Source organism: Hemitrygon akajei, chromosome 9 (genome assembly GCF_048418815.1).
Source record: "Hemitrygon akajei chromosome 9, sHemAka1.3, whole genome shotgun sequence".
Lineage (NCBI taxonomy): Eukaryota > Metazoa > Chordata > Chondrichthyes > Myliobatiformes > Dasyatidae > Hemitrygon > Hemitrygon akajei.
Genome location: NC_133132.1, coordinates 73,553,839 through 73,567,307, shown reverse-complemented (window position 1 = coordinate 73,567,307; position 13,469 = coordinate 73,553,839).

Genomic DNA, 13,469 nt, shown 5'->3' with positions numbered 1-13,469 from the left:
AAGTTTGACAACCAATGTGCAAAAGAAAACAAACTAGGCAAATGCAATTAATAATACTAATGATTATAGAACTACAAGTGCTATCAGCCTACACAATAACAATAAACAATTAGGCCTACACAACAATATTTATGAAAACCTCCAGAAAGCCACAATACTAAACACCACTACAGTAGTCCAAAAGTTGCTAGCAATTGAGAAATGAGTGTGCTTGGCTATACCTGAACCTAAAGTTTTATCAGCTTGAGCTGAGAAAAAATAAAAATACACTAAATAATAATAAATAAGTAAATAAATAATACTGGGAACATGAATTGTCGAGTCCTTGAAAGTATTGTGGAATCGGTTCAGAGCTGAGTTGAGTGAAGTTACCCACGCTGGTTCAGGAGCCTGATTTTTATAGAGTAATAACTGTTCCTGAACCTGGTGGAGTGGAACCTCAGGATCCTGTACCTTCTTCCTGTTAGCAGCAGTGAGAAGAGAGTATGGTCTGATGGTGGTGGTCCTTGATTATGTATGCTACTTTCTTGTGGCAACATTTCTTCCTTCCAATGCTTAGGGTTTTGTACTTCATTATGCTGCAGGAAAGTAACTCTGATATCATTCCAACATAATGGCAGTCTAGGGTTGAGCCCTGGAAACTCCATCATTGATCCAACAACCATTCCACATCATTAGAGGACTGATTTCAGATCTAAGTGTTTAATCATACTGATCAATTAATTAATCACAACATATCATTCTACACTAACATAAGCTGATTGGGAGATGAATTCATTTTCATGCAGGGTTTGGTAAACCTGGCATAGTTCCAGGCAGATTATTCAACTATTAGATTAATGAACTTTACACTGTTGGTTATATGCCTGCCTTTTCATTGGCTATGTAGATCAGCCCATGCTCCAAGATGTCCCTGATAATGCTTCCCAGCTCTTCCTGTGCTGCATCGATGACTGCACTGGTGCTTTTTCATGCACTCATGCTGAGCTCCTCAATGTCATCAACTTTACCTCCAACTTCAATCCACTTGCTCCATTTCTTCCCTTTCTCAATCTCTCTCTCTCCACCTCTGGAGAAAAGCTATCTACTGATATCTTTCATAAACCCACCATTTCTCATGGCTATCCTTACTATACCTCTTCCCATCCTGTCTCCTGTCAAAGCGTGATTCTCTTTTCTCAGCTACTTCATCTCTGCTGCATCTGTTCCCAGGATGAGGTTTTCCTTTCGAGGGCATCAGAGTTGTCCTCCTTCAAAGAATGAGGTCTCCCTTCCTCCACCGTTGATGCTGCTCTCACCCACATCTCCTCCATTTCCCAGACTTCCGGCTCCTCCCACCTTTCCACCACTTTAACAGGGATGGAGTTCCTCTTGTCTTCACCTATTATCCCATGAGCCTCCACATTATTCTCCAAAATTTCTGCCATCATAGATAGATAGATAGATAGATAGATACTTTATTCATCCCCATGGGGAAATTCAACTTTTTTTTCCAATGTCCCATACACTTGTTGTAGCAAAACTAATTACATACAATACTTAACTCAGTAAAAAAATATGATATGCATCTATATCACTATCTCAAAAAGCATTAATAATGGCTTTTAAGAAGTTCTTAAGTCCTGGCGGTTGAATTGTACAGCCTAATGGCATTGGGGAGTATTGACCTCTTCATCCTGTCTGAGGAGCATTGCATCGATAGTAACCTGTTGCTGAAACTGCTTCTCTGTCTCTGGATGGTGCTATGTAAAGGATGTTCAGAGTTTTCCATAATTGACCGTAGCCTACTCAGAGCCCTTCGCTCAGCTACCGATGTTAAACTCTCGAGTACTTTGCCCACGACAGAGCCCGCCTTCCTTACCAGCTTATTAAGACGTGAGGCGTTCCTCTTCTTAATGCTTCCTCCCCAACACGCCACCACAAAGAAGAGGGCGCTCTCCACAACTGACCTATAGAACATCTTCAGCATCTCACTACAGACATTGAATGACGCCAACCTTCTAAGGAAGTACAGTCGACTCTGTGCCTTCCTGCACAAGGCATCTGTGTTGGCAGTCCAGTCTAGCTTCTCGTCTAACTGTACTCCCAGATACTTGTAGGTCTTAACCTGCTCCACACATTCTCCATTAATGATCACTGGCTCCATATGAGGCCTAGATCTCCTAAAGTCCACCACCATCTCCTTGGTCTTGGTGATATTGAGATATCATCAATGGGATCCAACCACCAAACACATCTTTACCACCCCCTGCTCTCTGCTTTTCATTGGGATAGCTTCCTCCACAATTCCCTTATCCATTCAAACTCCCTACCAATCTCTTTCCTGGCACTTATCCCTGCAGGCAACAAAAATGCTACACCTACCCATTCACCTCCAACCTTACCTCCACTCAGGACCTAAAACAGTCCTTCCAGGTGAGGTAACACTTCAGATGCGAATCTATTGGGGTCATCTATTGCATCCAGTGTTTCCTATGAGGCCTCCCCTACATTGGTAAATTAGGGGACCATGTAAATTGGGGGACCACTTTGTCAAGCACCTCTGCTCCATCTGCCAAAATCAGAATTTTCCAGTGGCCAACCATTTTAATTCCTGTCCTCATTCCCACTCCAACATGTCAGTCTATGACCTCCTCTTTTGCTATGATGAGGCCATTCTCAGGGTGGAGGAACAATTCCTCATATACCATCTAGGTAGCCTCCAACTTGATGGCACAAACATTGATCTCTCCTTCCAGCATTTCTTTTTCTTCCTCCCCCTTCCCTCTTCTTCTATTCCCCACTCTGGCCTCTTATCTCTTCTCCTCGCCTACCTATCACCTTCCCTGGGTCCCCTCCTCCTTCCCTTTCGCCCATGGTTCACTCTCCTCTCAGATTCCTTCTTCTCCAGCCTTTACCTTGCCCACTCACCTGGCTTCATCTATCTGCTCCTTCCCCCCTCCCAACTTCTTATTCTAGTATCTTCCCACTTCCTTTCCAGTCCTGGAGAAGGGCCTTGACCCGAATCTTTGACTATTTATTCACTTCCATAGATGCTGCCTGACTTAGTGAGCTCCTCCAGCATTTTTTTTGTGTGACTCTGGGTATATAGCTTCATCATATAAGCTTGAACTGAAGTGAGGAGCTTAAATATTCTATATCAGACTGAAAGCTGTCCGGAACTTTATGCATCATCTTGCTGCAGAAAGGTGCCTCCAGGATTACCCAGGAACAGTTGCAGTTAATGATATGCCTGGGGCCTTCTCAGTTGCCCTGACAACTGCTACAAGTCAGAAACACCCATTTCACTTACAAGCTGTAGGTATCCACATCATTAAGAATTTACCTTAATGTTAAGAGGATCTGGAACCACTGACTGGAGAAAGCTAGCAGGTGAAAGAAGATTAGCGGACTGGCTGGAGGCAAAAGTGTTTTTTTTCTCTGTCTGGCTGTTAGTGGCTAGTGGAGTTATGCAGGCATATTCTAAATGGGGAGCAAATTCAGAAATTGGAGGTGCAAAGGAGACTTGGGAGTACTAGTGCCAGATTCCCTAAGTGTTAACTTGCAGGTTAAGTTGGTTGTAAGGAAGGCAAGTGTAACATTATCATTCATTTTGAGAAGTCTAGAATATAAAAAAGGATGTAATGCTGAGGTTTTGTAAAGTATTAGTCAGATCGCACTTGGAGGATTGTGAGCAGTTTTCGGCCCCTTATCTAAGAAAGAATGCACTGGCATTTGAGAGGTCGAGAGGAAGTTCACAAGAATTATCCTGGGAATGAAAAGGTTAATGTGAGGAGCCTTTGATCAATCTGGACCTGTACTCTCCAGAGTCCAGAAGAATGAGGAGGATCTCACTGAAATCTGTTGAATATTGAAAGAAAAATATTGAGTGACATGGAGAGGATATATTCATTAATGGTAGAGTTTGGGACCAGAAAGCACAACCTCAGAACACAAGGATGTCCTTTTAGAACAGAGATGAGGAGGAATTTCCTCGGAAGAGAGTTGTGAATCTATGGAATTCATTACCATAGATGGCTGTGGAGGCCAAGTCATTAGATATATTTAAAACAGACGTTGATAGGTTCTTGATTGGTCAGGGTGTCAAAGGTTATAAGCAGAATCAGGAGAATGAGGCTGAGAGAGTAATCAATCAGTGATGATTGAATGGTAGAGCAGACTTGATGGGCCAAAAGATCTAATCCTGCTCTTACATCTTATCTTGGACATTGGCCTTTGAGGCATACTAATCCACTCCTTCAACCACTTACAAATGAACCCCTATGAAATATTTACACAGATAAATTTATTCCCCGTTTTACCAAACAATAGCAGTGATGTAGTGACACTGAAATTCATTCCATTAAACTCAGTAAAATGAATGCTAAAAGGACAATAGATCGCACTTATGTGACTATAAAATGCATCTAATGCTACTAACTAGGAATGAATATCTAAGCCAGTTTTGTTTTCTTTTACTTTGCTGTTGCTCTTTAAGGTTCCAAGCTATCGTACACAAATAAAATTCCTAAAAAATAGAAATTGCTATTGAAATGTTCAAAGTCTGATATAAAACAATAGCTTCTAGAAACACCCAAAAAACATGAACTCTATTTCTCTTTCTATAGGAATATATAGGACCCTGGTCAGACCCCACTTGGAGTACTGTGCTCAGTTCTGGTCGCCTCACTACAGGAAGGATGTGGAAGCCATAGAAAGATGCAGACGAGATTTACAAGGATTTGGAAAGTGATACTGAGCTGGAGAAGGGAAAGGATCATTCTCCTTATAGATGCTGCCTGGCCTGCTGTGTTCCACCAGCATTTTGTATGTGTTGTTGTTTGAATTTCCAGCAACTGTAGATTCCCTCGTGTTTACAAGGATGTTGCCTGGATTGGGGAGCATGCCTTATGACAATAAGTTGAGTGAACTTGGCCTTTTTTCTTTGGAGTGACGGAGGATGAGAGTTGACCTGATAGAGGTGTATTTGATGATGAGAGGCATTGATTGTGTGGATAGTCAGAGGCTTTTTCCCAGGGCTGAAATGGTTGCCACAAGAGGTTTAAGGTGCTGGGGAGTAGGTACAGAGGAGATGTCAGGGGTAAGTTTTTTACTCAGAGAGTGGTGAGTGTGTGGAATGGGCTGCTGGCAACGGTGGTGGAGGTGGATATGATAGGATCTTTTAAGAGACTTTTGGATAGATACATGGAGCTTAGAAAAATAGAGGGCTATGAGTAAGCCTAGTAATTTCTAAGGTAGGGACATGTTCGGCACAACTTTGTGGGCTGAAGGGCCTGTAGTGTGCTGTAGGTTTTCTGTGTTTCTATAGGTGCTACCTGACATGTTAGGGATTTTTAGCATTGTCGTTATTATTTCAAAATGCCAGAGGCACATGTCCACCTTAAGAATATTTTCTTAATATTTTCACCTCAAATAGCTCTGCTGTTCCTATCCTTGGACTTCCTGAGGATTAGATAGCTACAACATCCAGAGAGGCCCCTCAGATATGCCGAGAACTTAGCCTAGGGAAGGTGAATACCTGTGTGCCCTCCTCTCCATTGCTTCCATCACTCCAGGTTTCTGCACTGCTGATGGAATTCGACTGAAGAAGTTCTTGAGCTCAAAGGGCAAATCACATTGTAGCTCCACCCAGCCTAGTTCCAAACATAGACCTGGAACCAGCTTACCTTTTGCTTTCACTTCATGTGGAAGGCCTGCAGTCACGCTTCTCTTTTGCTTCTGTTCGGCTTCCAACGTCGTGCTGGCCTTTGTGCTGCAGCCACTTCAAAGGCATAATCTGTAATAAGCAACAATGATGAGCCATAAACTCCCCTGGTGAACTGGAATCCATCAGAGACAGTTAGAAGCCACATTCAATATGTAATTAATTAGAGCATTAGTATTAATAAAAAGAAAGTAAACAAAAAGAAAGCATTCTTTAAAGCGAAGGTTACTGACTCCATTCAAATGAATGGGCCTGCACCAGATTTGTCCACTACAGAGGACAAATGTGAGGCCAGAAGTGAAATATGTCCAGACCCTATGCTTGGGGCATTAGTGGATTATTGAGTCGAGCAGTACAGGTGGGGCTCAGAAACTCTGGAATCTGATCCATCAGTGTGCTGTGTACTTCGATTATGCAGTGCGGGACATGCTGACATCAGATTCTGTAAGGATCTACTAGCAAGGCTCAGTTGCCCAAAATGTCATTGATGCATTTCAATTTAAAATTATTCATCAGATATGAGCATTGTTAATTAACTCGAAAACTGGGATTTATGGTCCTTCCTATTGAGAAGAGACTAGTTTTTGATGTCTTTGCAGAGCAAGTAGTCCCATAGTGCTACTAGATCAGGACTTCCAGAAGCTTGGTGGAATCAGGATATACAGTGCTTCCTAGCCAGGATAGTGATGTTAAGGAGAAACCTTAGTTTGTGACTTCCTCACCTTGTTTGCACATACTATCAAAGAAGGCTTGGAATATCTAAGCCTAGATGTTCACCAGGTTTGATGCATGCAGATATGGGCTAAAATAACTGAGGAATAATGTATGGAACTTAACTCTGTGATCATCAGCAAGCGTCCCACTTCTGACTTTGCTGGAAGTAAGCAGGGATCCCTTGTTCATGTTTGGCCTGACGATAGGAGGCTTCAAGGTCTGCAAACTCAGTTGCTGGTCTTCCAGATGAAGACTTCTAGATTTCATAGCCTTGTGCTGCTACTGAGCTGGGTCTCACAGGGAATGGTTAAGAGTAAGGCCTGGATAGCGGGGTCCTTGATCATGAATGCTGCTTTCTAGGGGTTACGCTTCTTCTAAATCAGCTCATGGTGGTGAGGGCTTTGGCTGTGATGGATTGGGCTGTATCTGCTACTATTTGAAGGCTTTTCAATTCTTGGGCATTGGTGTTTCCATACCAGGCTGTAATATAACCATTCCGGATACTCCTCACTGTGCATCTATAGAAGCTGACAATGTTTTAGATGACATGCTGAATCTGTGCAATCTTCTAAGAAAGTACATAGAGGCACTGCCATGCCTTCTTTGTGCTTATGTGCTGTTCCCAGGACAGATCTTCTTCTGATATGACAACATCAAGGAATTTAAAGTTACTGACCTTAACTCATGGACCTCTGCTCCTCCTGTAGTCAGTAATCCGCTCTTTGGTATTGCTGACATTGAGCTACAGATTTTGTTGTGGCGCTATTCAAGCAGATTTTCAATCTCCCTCCTATATGCCAATTTGTCACTAGCTTTGATATTGATCTTGGTGATGAGGGTGCCTGGGATGCTGGCAGAAGAGTTTGGTTCTGTATGTGTGACTGTGTCAGACTGATGCTCTCTGGACTTCAGAACAGTTCTCCCAAGTCTCCAGATATCAAATCCAGTGTTTATGTCCTATCTAGAGAGCTAATTCTGGGTGCCTTCTCCAAAGTTTACTTTTGGTTTTTTTTTTGTAGTGCAATGATATAACTGAGTGGTTTGTTGAGCTATTCATGAAATTAATGAGCTAAGGGTACCATGCGGTCCTGATTTTACTTTTGTTTTTAATTGAAGGTGGACTACTCTGCTGCTCTGATGAATTCATGAGTCTAGATGCTTTACCCAGAAATATCTGTATAACTGGGACACAGATTACATGAGGAACTGGCAGTAAAAATATCAGAGACATGCCCAGAACCAGAAAATGGTAATAAATATGAAATTCAAACATATAAAATGTACAGAGGAAAACAGAATAAATGAGAAAGAAGCTGTTGCGTTCCCACCTGGTGAATAAAACAACGGCCTACATGCTGTGCGTGTTTACATGATAAACAACAGACGCATGTTACTAAAGTACTGCTTCACAACCCACTACATCAAGGGTCTACATTTGGAAATGATAGGTTGTCTGTATAACATAGATGAGAGAAATCATGGCTTCTACTTTGGAGAAACCTGAGTATTTCATGTGTTACAAGGAGAACATATAGAACATTCATTGAATGAGTAAAGAGAACTGTCTTTATAGGAGCATTTTCAAAATAGTGGAAAGAAGAGCAACAATGAACTTGAGAATGAACTTGGATACAGATGCAAACCAATCAGCTGAGAAATTCCAGTATTTTTTGCTTTTACCACGGCAAGGCAGACTACGTTCTTTACGTCTTTGCAGGGGCTATAAGATCATGAGGCACATAGATGGTGAGCATGCACAGTCTTTTTCCCAGGGAAGTGATACTAAAAACCAGAGGGCACAGAATTAAGATTGGAGGTGAGAGACTGTAAAGGTTGTGCTGATGTGGAACGAGCTGCCAGAAATAGTGTTTGAAGCAGGCACATTACTGAGATTTAAAAGCCATCTGGATAAGTACATAGAAAAGGTTTAGAGGGCTATGGGCCAAACATGTCAGATGGAACTAGCTCCCAGAGTAACATAGTGGACGAATTGAGCCAAGGGGCCTGTGTCCATGCTGTATCATTCTATAACCAGAACATGGTAGTGGCCAAATAAATCTTTCAGTTGACATTCTTTGGCTGAGGTGATTGGCTACTAACAGACACGTTTTTCTTCACACCAGCTGCCAGGCAGCAGTGAGCTTACGTAATAAATCTTGGTGCTTCAGCCTTTTACATACCATTTGCAGCCTTAATGTGGAGGCCAATTACACTGACCTTTCCTTCAGTATTCAGCTCTGGTGTCCATTTCTGAATTCAGGGTAAGGAAATGGACAGCACCGGCAGAACTCAAACCAAGCAATGAAATCACTACTGGGAAGGCATCATGATTCTTGAAGAAATAAAAGTTTTTTAAAAAACTACAGATGGCAGAAATAATGAAGGATCCTAGACCAAAATGTTAACTCAGTATCTCTTTCCACTGACACTTCCTGACCCACCGAGTATTTCCAGTATTTTTTATTTTTATCATGCCATGTTAGATCAGTTAATCTAATAGAAATTCGCCCTTACAGAATTCATTAATTATTACCATAAAGTTAGAGATATGGAATAAAATTTCATTCTTATGGTACTTAAATGTGAAAGCACTTAAAAGATGTAAAGAAAACTAGCCTAATTTAACAGGGGCAATGCCCACAGGCTGCCAGGTGATGGTGGGAGGTCACTTAAGATACTTGCTTTGGAAATTGACAGGGCAATCTCTTCTGTTGATACTTGTACAATGATATTAGTGAAACAATGAAACATCCATGTCTTATAATTTAAACAACAGTCCTTTCTCTTCTGCTGAATACAATACATATTCCATTGCCTATAGATAGTTTTCACACGTGGGCATTGCCGTTGAGAAAAAAATTCATAGGACTACATCTCCACATTATATAAGATTCAAGGGGTATAGAGAGTTTGCATTCCAGAAAATTAGGATACAGATTGTTCTCTAGGAATGCATTCTCCACCTGCCCCCCCCCCCATAATGTGGGGTATACTGTACTCCCATGATAATATTCATGGAAGAGGATTCTGCTCCTGAATGCCATTCAGAAATCTGCTGGATATAGGTAGATGGGAGCACTTGGCTTTAATAACAAGCTGACAAATGTCCTGCAGGCACACAGAGTACAATGCCTGAGGTGCCAGAGAGCTCCCAGAGCCATTGTGGTAACATTCTAGTATGACTCACTGTGAGCTCCAATGAAGTGCATTGAGGACACCTGCTACTAAACACATCTATGTGAGGGCAAATCAGAAACCATGGCCGACAGCAAAGACGTCCGGGCACAGCTGAGAGGTCAGGGTGCTGCCTTCTGATTGGGTGGAAAAGATAGCTCTCAGGTCAATCTTTTACCATCAGGAAGGCAAAGCCGGATTATTCACAGAGACTATTACAGCCATTTCTGTGACACCAGAGACATGAGGTACATGTGACAGGACATTCAGACTATAATGGACTACAAGTCCATCCTGCACATCAACAAGGGTGACATTTCACTTCCCAGTAGGCTGAATGTCCTTTATGCTTGGTTTAATGCACAGAACCATGTGCTCGTGAGAAAGCCCCCCACCCCCGTCCTTTCCCCCAAAGAGCAGGCACTCTGTCTAGCCACAGCTGGGGTGAGTAAGACTCTAGCCAGTGTCAACTCATGTAAAGCTGTGGGGCCTGATAATGTAACAGGTCAGGTGCTGAAGGACTATGCAGCCCAGTTAACAGAGGTTCTAATAGGTATCTATTTTTTTTAATTTATTGAGATAAAGTGCAGAATAGGCCCTTCCAGCATTTAATCCTAGCCTAATTGCAGGACAATTTACAATGACCAATTAACCTACTAACCAGCACATCTTTGGCCTGTGGGAGGAAATCCATCCAGTCGCAGGGAGAACGTACTAATTCCTTAGAGACAGCAGCAGGAATTGAATCTGGTCGCCTATACTGGAAAGTTTTGTGCTAACCACTACGCTACCATGCTGTCTCACGGTATCTTCAACGTCTCTCTGGAACTGCCCACTGTCCCTTCAGGCTGCAAGGCAGACGCCATCATCTCGGTGTCCAAGAAGATGACAATAACCTGCTTCAACTACTGCTGTCCAGTGACACTGACCTCAATAATAATGCAGTATTTCGAGCATTGAATTCCATCTTCCTGCTACATTGGACCTTTTCCAGTTCACTTATCATTTGAGTCGGTCTACTTATGTTTCCATAACCTCTGCACTCTATTCTGTCCTGTCCCATCTTGACAGTGATTCATGTGCTTGGATGCTGTTTATCAACACTGCTTGGCATTTAATACAATCATCGCTCAGAAGCTGGTAGGTAAACTGGTAGCTGGTAGTCCCTCAACACCTCTCTCTATAACTGGGTCCTGGACTTCTTGACACAAAGGCCACAGTCAGTCCATTTGTCAGAATCATTTCTAGCTCCATCAGCTGAGCATTGACATTCCCCCGGGGCTGCATGCTCAGCCCACTGCTGAAGATGCTAGATCCATTTCAAACTGAGTCTTTAAGCTCGCTGATGACTCAGCAGTGGTTGGCTTCATCAACAATGACAAGACGGATTACAGAGAGGAGGTAGAGTGGCTGGTAGAATGACGCAAGCACAATAATTTGAGTTTCAAAGTGGACGAAACGATAGAGGTAATTGTGGACTTCCGGAAGGATTGGGCTGACCAGTCTTCACTGCACAAACACTGCTTTATCTGCAGAAAGAGTTAAGAGCACCAGGTTTCTGGGAGTTTGCATAATGGACAATCTCACCTAGTCCCACAGTACCACCTCTTTGGTCAAGAAAGCACAGCAGCATCTCCATTTCCTGATGAGATTGAGTTGAGTGAGGCTCTCCCCTACATTCTAAACAATCTTTACAGGAGAGGAGCTCCGTTGAGATTGTCTTGACCAGCTGCATCACCTTCTAGTATAGGAATTACAAAGCATCTGACCACAAAGATTTGGAAGGCTACCATGATGATCATCGAGGTCTCTCCTCCCCATCATCAGACATATTTATAAGGAGTGCTGCATACATCGGGCCTTTAGCATAGTCAATGTTCCCTCCCATCTGTCTATCAATCTCTTTTACTCCCTATGATCAGGTAGGAGGTATCGTAGCATTTGGACAAAAGCTGTTAGGATGGGAAATAGCTTTGACCCGCAGGCCGTGGGACTCCTTAACTTCCTGCCACCATCCAGGTCTCATCACTCACAAAGCACCAGTAGTGTTATGCTGTTTACTTTGTAAACTGTGTCAAAAATACACCTTATTATTTGTTAATTTACCAGCGGTAATATTACTGATGTGTTATGAGTGTGAGTACTGTGTTACATAAGAACATAAGAAATAGGAGCAAGAGTAGGCCAAGAGGCCCATCGAGCCTGCTCTGCCATTCAATTAGATCATGGCTGATCCGACCTGGAGTCACCTCCACCTACCTGCCTTTTCCCCATAACCCTTAATTCCCTTACTATACAAAAATCTATCCAAGTTTGTCTTAAATATATTTACTGAGGTAGCCTCCACTCTTTGGGAAAAGCAGGTCCTCCTCATCCCCATTCTAAATATATTACCCCAGATCTTGAGTTTATGTCCCCTAGTTCTAGTTTCACCTACCAGTGGAAACAACTTTCCTTCCTCAATCTTATCTATCCCTTTCATAATTTTATATGTTTCTATAAGATCGCCTCTCATTCTTCTAAATTCCAGTGAGTACAGTTCCAGGAGACTCAATCTCCCCTCACAGTCTAACCCCCTCATCTCTGGAATCAACCTGGTGAACCTCCTCTGCACTGCCTCCAAAGCCAGTATATCCTTGTGCATGTTGGTCCAGAGGAATGTTGTTTCGTTTGGTAGTATACATGAGTACGGGTTTACTGACAATAAACTGAGCTTGAACTTGATCATGAACTTCATGAGGTAACAGAGAAAAAGAGATTCTTGGAGGAAGGAGGAAAAAAGATGATGATTGTAAGGAAAGATTGAAAAATCAGATAAAAATCAATAATTATTAAGCATGGAAAAGGTCTAGATTAATCATATCCATGGAAAACATGGTAAAAGAGAGCAGGTTTTCTGTTATCTAATGATATGGTCAAAGTTCAAAGTAAATTATATTATCAAAATAGATACAGGTCACTTTATGCAACCCTGATTCATTTTTTTTGGGCATACTTAAGAAATCTATAGAATAGCTACAATAACAGGATCAGTGAAAGATCAACCAGAGTGCAGAAGACAACAAATTGTGCAAATGCGAATATAAATAAATAGCAATAACTAACAAGAACATGAGATAATGAGATAAAGAGTCCTTAAAGTAGATTATTGTTAGTGGGAAAATTTCAACGTTGGGGCTAGTGAACCTGGTGGTTTGAGTCCTGAGGCTCTTGTACCTTCTACCTGATGGCACTAGTGAGAAGAGAGCATGACCTGGGTGGTAGGGATCTCTAATGATGGATGTTGCTTTCCTATGACAGTGTTTCACGTAGATGTACTCAGTGGTTGGAAGAGCTTTACCTGTGATGTACTGGGCCGAATCCACAACATTTTGTAGGAGTTTCCTTTCAAAAGCATTGGTGTTTCCATACCAGGCCAAGATATAGCCAGTCAATATACTCTCCATGACATATCTATAAAAGTTTGTCAAAGTTTTTGTTGACATGCCAAATCTCAGCAGTCTCCTAATAATTAGAGGAGCGGCTGTGCTTTCTTTGCAATTCCACTTACTTGCTGGTTGATCTTTCATTGCACTTATGGCAGGATAGGTCCTCTGAAACAGTAACACCCAGGAATTTAAGGCTGTTAACCTCCTCCACCTCTAATCCTCTGATGAGGACTGGCTCATGGACCTCTGGTTTCCATCTCCTGAATTCTAGAATCAGCTCTTTGGTCTTGCTGACATTGATTTGTTAGGACACCTCTCAGCCAAATTTTTAATCTCTCACCTTTGATTTGGCCCACAACAATGGTGTAATTAGCAAACCTGAGTATGGCATTGGTGTTGTGCTTAGTCACACAGTCATAGGTGTAAAACGAGTAGAGCAGGGGGTTAAG